This window comes from Cyprinus carpio, chromosome B20 (genome assembly GCF_018340385.1).
Source record: "Cyprinus carpio isolate SPL01 chromosome B20, ASM1834038v1, whole genome shotgun sequence".
Taxonomy (NCBI): domain Eukaryota; kingdom Metazoa; phylum Chordata; class Actinopteri; order Cypriniformes; family Cyprinidae; genus Cyprinus; species Cyprinus carpio.
In genome coordinates this window covers 25,606,739-25,621,585 of record NC_056616.1, presented here as the reverse complement: position 1 = coordinate 25,621,585, position 14,847 = coordinate 25,606,739, and the positions used below count along the sequence as shown (strand labels likewise).

At 42.2% G+C, this 14,847-nt stretch overlaps 2 pseudogenes; both read right to left on the bottom strand.

The window, feature by feature from the left end:
• Positions 1-4,133: 4,133 nt before the first annotated feature.
• LOC122140968 lies at positions 4,134-5,143 on the bottom strand (annotated as a pseudogene).
• A 7,628-nt stretch (positions 5,144-12,771) lies between these two features.
• LOC122140967 lies at positions 12,772-13,878 on the bottom strand (annotated as a pseudogene).
• Between the last annotated feature and the right edge of the window lie 969 nt (positions 13,879-14,847).

The following is a 14,847-nucleotide window of genomic DNA, read 5'->3' as shown; positions in this document are numbered from 1 at the left end:
GCTCAAAAGAGGGTGGCCGGGGGGGGCCGGCATTTTAAAATTACGCATTTAAAATACATTGTGTATACACTCACTAAAACAAAGAGTGACAGCTTTTAGTGGGTAAAGGCCACTCTTTGCACGCTTTCTAGTTATGATCATTTAAAATGTAGACTTTGGTTTTCAGCACCACCGTTGAAAGTTCGGAATGACATTGCATTTATGTGGGATCGACTCTCGAAAGTAGCAGTGATTGACACAATGATGACAAAAGCAAGAGACGGGATGTGAAAAATGGGCATGTAAGTTAGAGCACCCTCACCTAATTTTAGAAGCACCCTCAGTGAATTTTTCTTTCTGGAACCTGGTGTAATACGCTTTTATTGCAAAACTATATACAAAAACAAAACAAAATACAAATGCACTTAAGAAAACAATTGAAATAAATGCATATTTATAAGTTAAGCACCTAACTAAAATAAGTAGGCTATTAATAAAATAAATAACTAAAGAAGGCTTGACCTATAATCAGCTTTGCTTTCCATTTAATTGAGATAAGCCTACTCTCATCAATCTGAATTAGAAAAAAGGCGCTTCTAGTCTTCAGTGATGCAAGAACGTTTGGAGCTTACACGTAATCTTTGAAAATGCAAAGCAGCAGAGCCAATTCATAAAGAACAATGATAATTTTTTAAAAGCACACATACTTTTTGTGTGAGTGAAGGAAATCCACTTGCGAGTGGAGATTTGTGCCAGCGCATTTACGTGGGATCACGTAACATATATGCGCTTCCTCGATAATCTGTCAAATATCACGCTATAGAAACAGCCCTAAAATTAAGTATAAAGGAGAAGAAAGCGCTCCCTAGGCAGCTACAAATGGCCAGTATCCGCCACTGCCAGATGACAGTTAGGCAATTGTAACTAAAAACAAAGTTTAATAGCAAGCCATCTGGTGGGGGGTGGGGGGGCACCTGGGTGGCCCAGCCAATTTCAGGGGGTGCCGGTGCCCAACCCCTGGCCACCACGGAGACACGCCTCTGAGCATAGGATTACAGCGTCTTCCAACATGATGTTACCCACACGGAAATTTTTCTGTTTGGGGGCAGGCAAGTTGGCGATGTAACCAGCGGCAGTCATTATGTCATATATGTTCCTTACTTTGTTGATTGTAGAGTCTCAACAGTATAAGATAATACGTAACAGTATTCCTGACGACTCGTTTTTTTTTTTTTTTTTTAATAAAAGAATAAACTTTATTTCGTGCACACTGTCGGCTTCACAACTTTGCCTACTTATGTTCACATACAGCTAACATAACACACTGCAGTAAAGGTAATATTTTTTTTCCTAAAAGGCCAAATAGGGACACTTTAAAGCATCCTATTCCAGAATTGGATTAGAATTTGGATTCCCAAGCCTAAGGTTGGGGGTTAACATTTTCAATAAAATTCTCTTTTTTTGTCCTACCCGAAAATGTGCCTGGAGTCCAACTTTTTTTTTTTTTTTTTAACAAACTATCCACTTTCAATGTGTTTTTAAACCATTCAAGTCAAGAAGCCTCGCAGGCTGTTTTCTCTGCTGCACCACACATCCTTGTGTAAAGTGTTCTTTTGCCTCTTGATTTTCCATCTCATAATGTTCAGCGTACTATGAAAATATTTGTAATAAGATGATTCAACATTTTTTTTTTTTTTTAAACCTTATGGGAATCGGGGGGGGGGAAAATTAGGAATTGACAAGAATTTGGAATCATTAAAGATGCCATAGGATTCAAAAAATCACTTTTATAAGGTGTTTGAACACAGTTGTGTGGCCGCAGTGTGTTGAAAACAATCAGCCCTATAATGGATAAAATCCACCCACTCAATGTTTATTAATCCCAATAAATCAGAATCAGTTCTTTTCAAACACTAGCAGTTCAGATTTCTCACTTCTATGAAATCATAGTCGGAGGAAAGTCCCGCCCATTTGTGGATGTGTCTCTGCCCTATTAGCCATAATACTTAGTTTAATGTTTGTGAAGTGTCGACCGCTCTATCTTCCATGTGAGTTCACGCCATTGTTGATTGTTGCAGTTTTACATTCCCCCATTGTGCTAAACGTGAGGATGTGTGCTTCACCGAGCTGTACAGCGCCATCAGCGAACAACAACAAATAACCCTGACGGCTTTTTCATAATAGCCGGTGGACTTCACCATGCTATTATACTTAAAGACAGGTTTTGCCAAAGTTCTACCAACATGGTGAACTTTGACACACAAGGGGAAAAAACACACTGGACTTTTTTAACACACAACAGAAAAGAACACTTTAAAAGGCTGTACCCTGCCACCAACCTAGGGTAGCGGATCACATCTCTGGGAAGGTCGGTGGGCCTAGTGGTTTAAAAGGAGTTTGACTGCCTAAATCCTAAGGTTGTGAGTTCAAATCTCGGGCCCGAACAATACCACGACTGAGGTGCCCTTGAGCAAGGCCACCGAACCCACTAACTCGCTCCCCCGGGTGTCCGCAGCATAATTGGCTTGTCCACTGCTTAGGGTGTGTGTTTCACTGCTGGTGTTGTTGCACTTTGGATGGGTTAATGCAGAGCACTAATTCTGAGTAGGGTCACCATACTTGGCTGTATGTCAGCGTCACACTTTTATTGCTAATTCCAGCATACAGACCACTTCTGAAACTCGCCAAACCGGTGCAAGCACTACTGGAGCAGGACGTTTCTCAGTGGTAAAGTGCTTACACAAGTTTGTGGGCCATGTAAGATGTGATGAAACAAGTGTTTACTCTCACAGTACAATATGCCTTAGTACTGCTTCCACTGCCTGCCTTTGGTTATAGCCCAAAATTGTATTTGCCAGGGTGCAGGTTAGCCCTTCACTCATGAAGAAAAAACTGGCTCACATTTATTTGACATACATGTATTGTAATTAGTCTTTTTGTCAGAGAAAGATTGGCATCCATCAGGTTTCTCTCTCGCTAAACATGCTAAGGAATTATTATTACTTGCCACCACTTTGTCCCTGAAGTGGAAAGGAAATGGTTAATACAAATGGTAAAAACTTCTAAAAACCAACGCTTTGACCTGAACAGCAAAATATGGGAAACCAATACTTTGCAAAATTGTCCTGCTGCCTTTAACCCTTCCAAGTAGTGCCTGCACAACATCTAGAAGTGGTGAACACACACAGAGCAGTTGGCAGCCAGGCGCTGTGTTGTGCCCGGGGAGGCAACTGAGCTGTTGTTTTATTGAACAGTGGACGATGGAGCATGGTTTCATTCACTCTCTAAACCTACTGGTATTGAGTATTAAACTTGCAACCTTCAAGGTTACAAGTCAGACTCCAACCCTTAGGCCACAACTGCCCATCTCCTGCAACTAAATCTTGCCCCCCCATTTAAGCAGATAGTACTAGCATGACTGACAAATGCATCGAATATGACCTAACAAGTTGTGGTGGCGGAGTCTTAGCCTAATGGTTAAAGAGTCAGACTTGGATTAACAAGTCAAGGGCTAAAATCTGTGCCAGCAGGATTGGGGATATTTGTACAATACCCACAAGCTGAGGTGCCCTGGAAGCAAGACACCAAACCACCCCCCATTACTCCCAAGCAAAACATATGACCCACTTGGATGGATGAATGTTTAGATGGGTTCAAATGTTCTTGTTTTAAGCCAGGGTGTGTCAAACTCACTTCCTTGAAGGCCGGAGCCCTGCAGAGTTTGAGATTCAACTCTTGAATTTAAACACCTCATCCAATTACGTCCCTCAGGGCATTTTTGAAAACTGCATGGTACGCTTGTTTGGACTCTGCAGAGCTCCAGCAATTGAGCTAGACCACCCCAGTGTTAACAAGTTAATGATTAACCCTTAAAATTCAAAGCATTGTGCTGCCCCAGGTTTCGAAACTAGAATGGATAAAATGTCGCTTGTACAGAAGCCTGGACTCCGAATGCATGACCTTAGAAAAGGTTGTGCGAACCTTGTTTGAATAGTGTGGATTAAAACCTGGGAGAAGGCATGTAAATGCACAGAATTCTGCAGAACCAACACACACAGACAAAGATACCTCCAGGGTTCTGTAAGTTTATTTTGACAACACTAAGATATACAATGACCAGAGTAACTTCTCCACTAGAAAACCACAGTCTGGCTTCACCAGAAGACAGTCTTGATATAAGTGTTCTCTTCCTGAAAGAGAAATGTTGTGTAGAATGCAATCAAAAAACTCTGTGTCCTCTTGTCAAGAGAAAAGCAAGAACTTCACGTTTCCTGTTGCAGCTTTGCTCACAATGAGCCAGATGATGGCTGGCAACCACTTCCTGTACTGCAGTGTGTGAAGACCTGACAGGGAAGAAAGAGACTCAAGTCACAGAATCCACAAGTTAGTAAACTTGTTCCAAGTAAACGGGGGCATACATTTTCCTGCAGAGCATCAGTGAAGGCTGGATCTACAAATGTGAACATCTTCACAACAAAGCGCTTGTAGTGGGTTGGGAACTGAAGACCAGATAAATCCAGGTCACTGGGAACCAGTGTGGTCAGGTAACGGTCATCCTGGTAAGGGCATCTGAAGAACAAAGGTAGAAGGTTAGAAAGTTATCTCCAGCAGACCGAACTGGATAAAGATTGAGCTGTACCACTCAGCCCATTGATCCGAGACGGTCCCACTGGGGAAGCCAAGTGGACTGTTGGGGTTAATGAAGTTGCCCAACATGTCCAGCAAAGCAGTGACAATGTTTGGGGTCAGTCCTCTCTATAAGTTCGCACAACTCAACATACACAGGCTCCAGCAGGACTTTGTTGACGGGCTGGATATCAGTATCACTGTAGTTAGGACGTGTAGGCCTCATCCCCTGAGGATGAACACTGGGGTTTAACCAGCACTCAGTTTTTGAAAGGCTTTAGGAAGACACAGGACAACACCTTACCGTTCAGCACAGCCTTTGGTGACACACTGAACGCATATGGCAATCTGAGCGTCCACCCTGAGAGGTCCAGGAGCAGCTACTGCGCTCGGGATGTGGAGGAATAGAGTTGACCTCCACAACCAGAGTCTTCCACAAGAATTTCCAAGTTACCTACACTGGAAAGAGAAAACCTGAGACAACAGGCACTGTGAGCTTGTAGCATTTATATCGAGGAATATTAAACGTTCACACCATGTCTATATGACCTACTCCAAATGACTGATCCCTGTGATGGAAACAATATGGTCCAATCCCCAATTTCATATGATGTAGGTCATTCGGTTGTTTCATACACAACCACTATCCGCTGTCCTCCGGTGAATAGGAACAGTGTCCGCCATGCCAGTCCATCATAACCAGTGGCGGAATAAAAAACAGAAGCCAGCTGCTCAGCCAATCCACACTCGTGCCCCGCATGTCAGTCACAGGGAACCTGGTATTTGCCAAAGGATGGTGTGGACTCCACAGGAGCACAAGGTGGGTTTTCATTTCCACCCAGCAGACCGAACCGAAATCCAGACTCAGTCGAGGCAAAGTAAAATCTTCAAGCGAGCCACCACTACCACAAACTGACACCCATCTCTATACACTGGACATAGGCACTATGAACAAGGTACCAAGAGCACGTTTATTTCTGAGAATTAATTTAACATGAATTAGACTGAGAACACTTACCATGCCACTATCCATAGTAACACTGTCTGTTAAAGCCCCGACAAGTTGGATAAGCGTTCACACATCCAGCACCACTGATCCCAGGTTTGTCCACATTGGATCTGCTCATAATCAGCTACAGTACATTTATCACAAGGGGATCCTGCCCGCACCACTGGCTTCTGAAAACTGCTGGCTAGTTGTTTGAACTGGCTTCTGCAATCTGAAAACCGCTGGCTAGTTTGTTGAACTGGCTTCTGCCATCTGAAAACTGCTGGCTAGTTTGTTGAACTGGCTTCTTCGCATCTGAAAACTGCTGGGCCTCAGTTTGTTGAACTGGCTTCTGCCATCTGAACACTGCTGGCCTCAAAGCTTTGTTGGAACTGGCTTCTGCTTCTGAAAACTGTCTGGCTAGTTTGTTGAACTGGCTTTCTGCATCTGAAACTGCTGGCTAGTTTGTTGACCGGCTTTGCATCCTGAACTGTGCCTTGTTTGTTGACTGGCTTCTGCATCTGAAACTCCTGGCTAGGTTGTTGAAACTGGCTTCTGCACTGACATGAATGGCTAGTTTGTTGAACTGGCCTTGTTTTGTTGAATGGCTTCTGCATCTGAAACTCATGGCTCGCTTTTGTTGAACTGGCTTCTGCATCTGAAACTGCTGGCTAGTTTGTTGAACTGGCCTCATTTGTTGAACTGGCTTCTGCATCTGAAACTGCTGGCTAGTTTGTTGAACTGGCTTCTGCGGCTGAAACCATGCTGGCAGTTTTCTGAAACTGGATTCTGCGGCTGAAACTGCGGCTAGTGTGTTGAATGGCTTCTGCAAGCAGAAAAGGCTGGTCAGTGTCATGGTCATCAGGGCTTGAATGGTTTCTGAGGCAGATCACTCCACTGTGGAACTGCATGACAGAACGCACAAACTGACAAAATCTGAACAAAACACACTTCAGCCATTGTCCAACAGCTTAAGCACAACGTGAAGACGATGGACTGTGGTCTTTTTATACTCTACAACAGGTTTCAGCTAATTAAAGATAGTCCCTCCCCCCTTCACTAACCCTCACGATGCTCCAGACTTGCTCATGAGTTTGAATCTTATGCAACTTGAGTGATTTCCTTGATTATCAAAATGTCCCTTGGTACATAACATTAACAACACATAAAATCCTTAATTCAAAATAGCATATAGTATGAATTTCTGCCGTTTTGTGAATTCAGGCCTTGGTTTTTATCCTTCATTGTTTGAATCCAATTGTTCACGTCTTGTAAAATTCTGGAGTTTTTTCATTCTTGTAGAAAACTCATGGTATGTACAGGCATGTTCTAAAGCCTTTATCGCAGAAGACTTGACTCAACATACGAAAGGATTTAAATATCATGATTACGTTGACGCTTTGAGTCATACTTGAACCCTGTCCCAGCCATAGCTGCTCTAATTCGCTAAATGCATGTAATTATATTCAATGTACAGTCATTTCATATTTATAAAGTGCGTTTTTAAAATTTTGCACACCCTGCAATATCAATATCTTTCAGTTAGAAGGGTTTGAACAGTAACTAATTACAAATACCTTTTGTTACAGTACTTGACTACATTTTCAAAAATTTTCTACTTTCTTGAGTAAAATTAAATTGTGGTATTTTTACTTTTACTTGAGTAAAATAAATGAAAGTATTCGAATTCACTCATTTGTCACTTTTGTTTTTAACTAAATAAATAAATAAATAAATATATATAGAGATATATTTATATATAATATAGATATTATATATATAAACCTACACATATATTTACACACACACAACACACAAACACACAGATATATACATATATACATACACATAGATATTATACATATATACACACTACATAGATAGATACATATTAACACACAACACATAGCCATAGACATACCATACATATACATATATATATATTATATAACACCACAAGGAGGCGCCAGCAGACACAGAACCTGTGTTTGATGGGCACTTTTCATACTTCTGGGGTGGAGCCCTGCAACTTCTGCAATTACAGAACAAGGTCTGACTCGCTTGCAAAAACAATCCAAAACCTCCAGTTCAGCTGGGGGCGTTCAAAACACAGCTATGCTTTGACTATCAATCAGCAGCGTGTGTAAGTTTTGAATCAGCATCACGGTATTTAAGTGAATGTGAGGCTATGCTCTGAGTTTTAAATCGTAATTTTGTCAGCGTCCTGTAAAAGGGTCCGTACCGTTGATTTACCAGAGGCACACAGCAGTATAAGGTAAACAGAAAACTGGTGGTTGATCAAAAAATGAAGCCTGCAATTAGGAAAAAGTCAAAAGGTTTTTTTTTTTTTTTTTTTTTCTTCACATGTCTATCCCCCTCATTTTTTTGAAATGATGGCGTATGCCCCTATGTATGCAGTGACAGAAAAACATTGCACGGAGTCTTCTTCTTGTGCTTTTATGGTTTAAAAGTCATATTTTAAATGCACACAAAGAAATCAATAAAAGGAATCGAAATTTTAATTTTATAACAAGTAGATAGTGCCCTATTATGCCATTTTTAAGGTTGCTAATATTGTTTTAGTCTCTACTAAAACAGATTTACATGCGATGCCAGGTCAAAAAACAATGTTAGTTTTCCTCCAAAAATGATTTAATTTTCCATAAATTTCTAAACGATTCCGTAACGCGGACTTTGTGCGAAGCAGTTTAAAGAAAGAAATCAGTCTTCTCTTAACCATTCCTTTTTTCCGTGAGCCCCTCACTGCTGGTGATTGGTCAGATGCAAGACACAGTCCTTTGGTGATTGGTCCGAGAGCCATAGAGATTGGTACTGTGACTGGTCTAGCCGCATACAGCGTGTGTCAGAAACGAACCACCCATTACCATGACGAGGCAGACCCTGGAGATTTGTGAATGACATAGAAAAGATGGTATCAGATTGTTACCTTACCAGTGCAAGCCGTAGTCTGATGATGAACTGGTTATAAGGTGGCTGATGTGACAAAAGACTGATTCGCAAGCACCGACTGGCGCAGGACGTTTCCGCAGTGTGTCAAGTGTTTACAAGTTTGTGGTAATTATCAACATGTGATAAAAAAATGTACTCTCACAGACGCAGGGGGCTTGTCTTAGAGCACTTTACCATGGGTGGTGGCCAGTCTGGGGCACTGGCTCAAAAGAGGGTTGGCCGTGGGGGGCGGTATTTTTATTCCACGATTTTAAAATACATTGTGTATCACTCACTAAACAAAGAGTGACAGCTTTTTAGTGGTAAAAGATCACTCTTTGCAAGCTTTCTATTCTATGATCCATTTAAATGTAGTAAACTTTGTTTTTCAGCAACACACGTTGCCAAGTTTCGGTAATGCCCTCTGCATATTATGTGGGATTCACTCTCGAAGTAGCAGTGAAAAACAAAAAATGTGACACCAATGATGACAAAAGCAGATAGACGGGATGTGAAAATGTGGCTTAAGTTCTATAGCAACCCTCACTAATTTTAGAAGCACCCTCAGGGATTATTTCTGGAACCTGTTTAGATACGCTTTTATTGCCCCAAACTATATACAAAAAACAACAAAATACAAATGCACTTAATAAAACAATGAAATAAATGCATATTTATAAAGTTAAGCCACCTAACTAACATAAGTACAGTCGTATTAACTAAATAAAGAACACTAAGAAGCCTGAATATAATCGCTGGCTTACAATTAATGAGATAAGCCCTCCTCCTCGCATCGGGAATTAAGAAAAAAGGCGTTGCTAATCTTCAGTGATGCAAGAAACGTTTGAGCTTCCACGAATTCTTTGAGCACAAAAGCGAGCCCATTCATTAAAGAACAATGTAATATTTTAAAAGCACACAAGCCACTTTTGTGTGAGTGAAGGGAAATCCACTTGACGAGATGGCGAATTGTGCTCAGCGCAATTACATGGATCCCTTAACATTATGCGCCCCAATATCGATATCGGTCACAACTATCACGCTACCGAAACAAGCCTAAAAAAGTAAGTATAAACGAGGAAGAAGGCGGCCATAGGCAGCTCCAAATTCCAGTATCCCCCGCCACTGCCAGATGCAGTTAGAAATTTACTAAAAACAAGTTTATAGCACGCCATCTTGAGGAAGCCATCTGGTCACCTGGGGTGGCCAGCCAAATTTCAGGGGGGGCCGGTGCCACCCCTGGCCACCACGTAGACACGCCTCTGAGCATAGGATACAGCGTCTTCTCAACATGATGTTAACACACACGGAAATTTTTCTCTGTTTGTGGGCAGTCAAGTTTGCGATGAGACAGCGGACAGTCATTATGTCCATTATGTGTTCCTTTGTGGTAAGTCCCTAACAGTATAAGAAATACGTAACAGTATTCCTGACGACTCGTTTTTTTTTTTTTTTTTTTAATAAAGAATAACTTATTTATCGTTGCACTGTTTCGGCTTTCACCAACTTGGCTACTTTTATTTTCACATACAGCTACATAACACAACTTCATTAAAGTTTAATATTCTACAAGTCATAATATTGACACTTTAAGCATCCCTAGTTCCAGAATTTGTATAGATTTTTGCTTCCCAAGCCTAGGTATGGGTTTAACATGTTCAATAAAATTCTCCTTTTTTTGTCACGTACACCGAAAATGTTGCCTGGAGTCCAACTTTTTTTTTTTTTTTATAACAAACTACACTTTCAAATGTGTTTTTAAACCATTCAAGTCAAGAAGACTCGCAGGCTGTTTTTCTCTGCTGCACACACATCCTTGTGTAAGTGTTCTTTAGCCTCTTGATTTCATTCATAATGTTCAGCTTACTATGAAATATTTTGTAATAAGATGATATCTAACATTTTTTTTTTTTTACCTTATTGGAATCGAAATTAGGAATTGACAAGAATTGGAATCATTAAAGATGCCATAGGATTCAAAAATCACTTTTATAAGGTGTTTGAACAACAGTTGTGTGGCCGCAGTGTGTGAAAACAATAAGCCTATAATGGTTATAAAATCCACCCACTCATTGTTTTATAATCCCAATAACTCATAATCAGTCTTTCCCACACTAGCAGTTCCAGATTTCTCACTTCTATGACATCATAGTCAGGGGAAAAGTCCCGCCCATTTGTGATGTTCTCTGCCCTATTAGCATATACTGGAGTTTATGTTTGTGAAGTGTCGACCACTCTATCTTCCGTGTGAGTTCACGGCCATTGTTATTGTTGCAGTTTACATTCCCCCATGTGCTAACGTGAAGGATGTGCTTCACGAGCTGTACAGCGCCATCAGCGAACAACAAACAAATAACCCTGACGGCTTTTTCATAATAGCCGGTGACTTCAACCATGCTATTATACTTAAAGACAGTTTTGCCAAAGTTCTACCAAACATGTGAACTTTGCAACAAGGGGAAAAAAACACACTGGACTTTTTTTACACAACAGAAAAGAACACTTAAAAGGCTGTACCCTGCCCCCACCTAGGGTACTCGGAATCACATCTCTGGGAAAAGTCGTGGCCTAGTGGTTTAAAGAGTTTTGACTCCTAATCCTAAGGTTGTGAGTTCAAATCTCGGGCCGAAAATACCACGACTGAGGTGCCCTTGAGCAAGGCACCGAACCCACAACTGCTCCCCGGGTGCCGCAGCATAAATGGCTGTCCACTGCTTAGGGTGTGTGTTCACTGCTGTGTGTGTGCACTGTTGGATGGGTTAAATGCAGAGCACGAAATTCTGAGTATGGGTCACCATACTTGGCTGTATGTCACGTCACACTTTTATCTAATTCCCAAACCGCATACAGACCACTTCTGAAACTCGCCAAACCGGTGCAAGCACTACTGGAGCAGGACGTTTCTCTCATGGTAATGTGTTAACAAGTTTTTGTGGTAATGTAAAGATGTGATGAAACAAGTTTACTCTCACAGTACAATTTCTTAGTACTGCTTCCACTGCTGCCTTTGGTATAGCCCAAAATTGTATTTGCCAGGGTGCAGGTTAGCCCTTCACTCATGAAGAAATAAAATGGCTCACATTTATTGAAATACATGTATTGTAATTAGTTTTTTTGTCAGAAAGATTGGCTCCACCAGGTTTCTCTCAGCTAAACATGCTAAGGAATTATTTTACTTGCCGCCACTTTTGTCTGAAGTGGAAAGGAAATGGTTATACAAATGTAAAAATTTCTAAAAACCAACGCTTTGACCCTGACATCAAAATATGGGAACCCATACTTGAAAATTGTCCTCTGCCTTTAACCTTCCAAGTTACTGCATGCACATTAGAAGGTGGTGAACACACACAGAGCAGTTTGGCAGCCAGTCGCTTGTGGTGCCCGGGGAGCAACTGAGTGTATTGAAAGTGGAAGAGAGCATGGTTCATTCAATCTCTAACCTACTGGTATTGAGTATTAAACTTGCAACCTTCAGGTTACAAGTCAGACTCCAACCATTAGGCCACAACTGCCCAGCTTGCAACTAAATCTTCCCCCATTTAAGCAGATAGTACTAGCATGACTGACAAATGCATCGAATATGACCTACAAGTTGTGGCAGCTGAGTCTTAGCCTAATGGTTAAAGAGTCAGACTTGGATTACAAGTCACAGGCTAAAAATCTGTGCCAGCAGGAATTGGGGATATTTGTAGCAATACCCACAGCTGAGGTGCCCTTGAGCAAGACACCAAACCCCCAATTACTCCCAAGCAAAACATATGCCCACTTGGATGGGATGAATGTTGGATGGGTTTAAATGTCTTGTTAAGCCAGGGGTTGTCAAACTCACTTCCTGGAAGGCCGGAGCCCTGCAGAGTTTTAGATTCAACTCTGAATTAAACACCTCATCCAATTAAGTCCAACTCAGGCATTTTTTGAAAACTGCATGGTACGCTTGTTGGAACTCTGCAGAGCTCCAGCAATTTGAGCTAGACACCCCAGTGTTAACAAGTTAATGATTAACCCTTAAAATCAAGCATTGTGCTGCCCCAGGTTAGAAACTAGATGGATAAATGTCAGCTTGTACAGAAGCCTGGACTCCGAATGCATGACCTTAGAAAAGGTTGTGGAACCTTGGTTTAATAGTGTGGGATAAACCTGGGAGAAGGCATGTAATGCCAATTCTGCAGAACCAACACACCAGACCAACAGATACCTCAGGGTTCTGTAAGTTTATTAAAACACTAGATTTACATGACCAGAGTAAACTTCTCCACTAGAAAAACCACAGTCTGCTCACCAGAGACAGTCTTGATATGAGTGTCTCTTCCTGAAAGAGAAATGTTGTGAGAATGCACTCAAAAACCTCTGTTCCTCTTGTCAAGAGAAAGCAAGAACTCACGTTTCATGTGGTGCAGCTTTGCTCACAAGAGCCAGATGATGGATGGCACACCTCTGTACTGCAGTGGATGAAGACCTGACAGGGAAGAAAGAGGCTCAAGTCACAGAATCCACAAGTAGTAAAATTGTTCAGGTAAAAGGGGCATACAGTTTTCCTGCAGAGCAGTCCAGTGAGGCTGGATCTACAAATGTGAACATCTTCACAACAAAGTTGCTTGTAGTGGGTTGGGAACTGAAGACTCCATAATCCAGTCACTGGAACCAGTGTGGTCAGGTAACGGTCATCCTGGTAAGGGCACTGAAGACAAAGGTGAAGGTTAGAAAGTATCTCCCAGCAGGACTAACTGGATAAAGATTGGCTGTACACTCACACCATTGATCAGAAGGTCCCACTGGGGAAGACCAAGTGGACGGGGGGTTGAAGTTTTGCCCAACAATGTCCCAGCATCAGGACAATGTTGGGGGTCAGTCCTCTCGAATATAATGCGCACCTCAACATACAGAGGCTCCCGCAGGACTTTTTGTGACGGGATAATCAGTATCACTGTAGTAGGACGTGTAGGCCTCATCCCCTGAGAATGAACACTGGGTTTAACCAGACTCAAGTTTGAAAGGCTTTAGGAAGACACAGGACAACACCTTACCTTCAGCACAGCCTTTGGTTGACACAACTGACCAGTTGGCCAATCTGAGCTCCACCCTGAGAGGTCCAGGAGCAGCAGTACTGGTGGAGGTGAGGAATAGAGTTGACCTCCACAACCCAGAGCTAAGTTCCCACAGAATGTTCCGAGAGTACCTACACTGGAAGAGAACCTGGACAACAGCACGGTGAGCTTGTAGCTTTATCAGGGATTAACGTTCACCTACCATTGTCATAGATGAACCTACTCAAAACGACTGTCCCTTGTGATGGAACCATATGGTCCAGATCCCCACTTCATAGGTGATAGGGTCATGTCGGTTTTTCATACACCACATATCCCAGCTGATGTCCTCCTGTGAATAGGAACAGTGTCAGCATCCAGTCCATCATAATCAGTGCGGAATAAAAACCCAGAAGCAGCTGCTCACGCACACACTCGTGCCGCAGGCAGTCAACAGGAAACTGGTATATTGCAAAGGAATGTGTGGAATCCACAGATGCACACGGTGGGTCATTTCCACCCATTAAAACGTAACCGACTCCAGACTCAGTCCGTGGCAAAGTACAATCTCTCGAGCCACCACTACCGACAAACTGACCCTCTCTAATACACGTGGACAGTCACTAGCACAAGGTAACCAAAGCACGTAATGTCTGAGATTCAATTTAACATGAACGAAGACCTGAGAATGCTTACCTGCCTACCCATAGTCACACTGCTGGCCGTTAAAAAGCGCCGCAAGTTGATAGCTCTTCCACCGTCAGCACCACTGAATCCCAGGTTGTCCACATTGGATCTGCTCATAATCAGCTACAGTAAATTTATCAAGGGGCTCTGCCCGACCACTGGCTTCTGAAACTGCTGGCTATTTTGTTGACTGGCTTCTGCATCTGAAACCAACCGCTGGCTGTTTGTTGAACTGGCTTTCTGCATCTGAAACCTGGCTAGTTCTGTTGCACTGTCTTCTGATCTGAACCGGCTGGCTATTTTGTTGAACTGGCTTCTGCACTGAAACTGCTGGCATAGTTTGTTGGAACTGCTATCTGCATCTGACTGCGGCTATTTTGTTTGAACTGGCTTCTGCATCTGAAACTGCTGGCTAGTTTGTTGAACTGGCCTGTTTGTTGAACTGCTTCTTTCTTGCATCTGAAAACGCCTGCTAGTTTGTTTGAACTGGCTTCTCATCTGAACTACTGCTGCTAGTTTGTTGAACTGGCCTCCAATTGTTGAACTGGCTCTGGGCATCTGAAACTGCTGGCTAGTTTGTTGAACTGGGCTTCC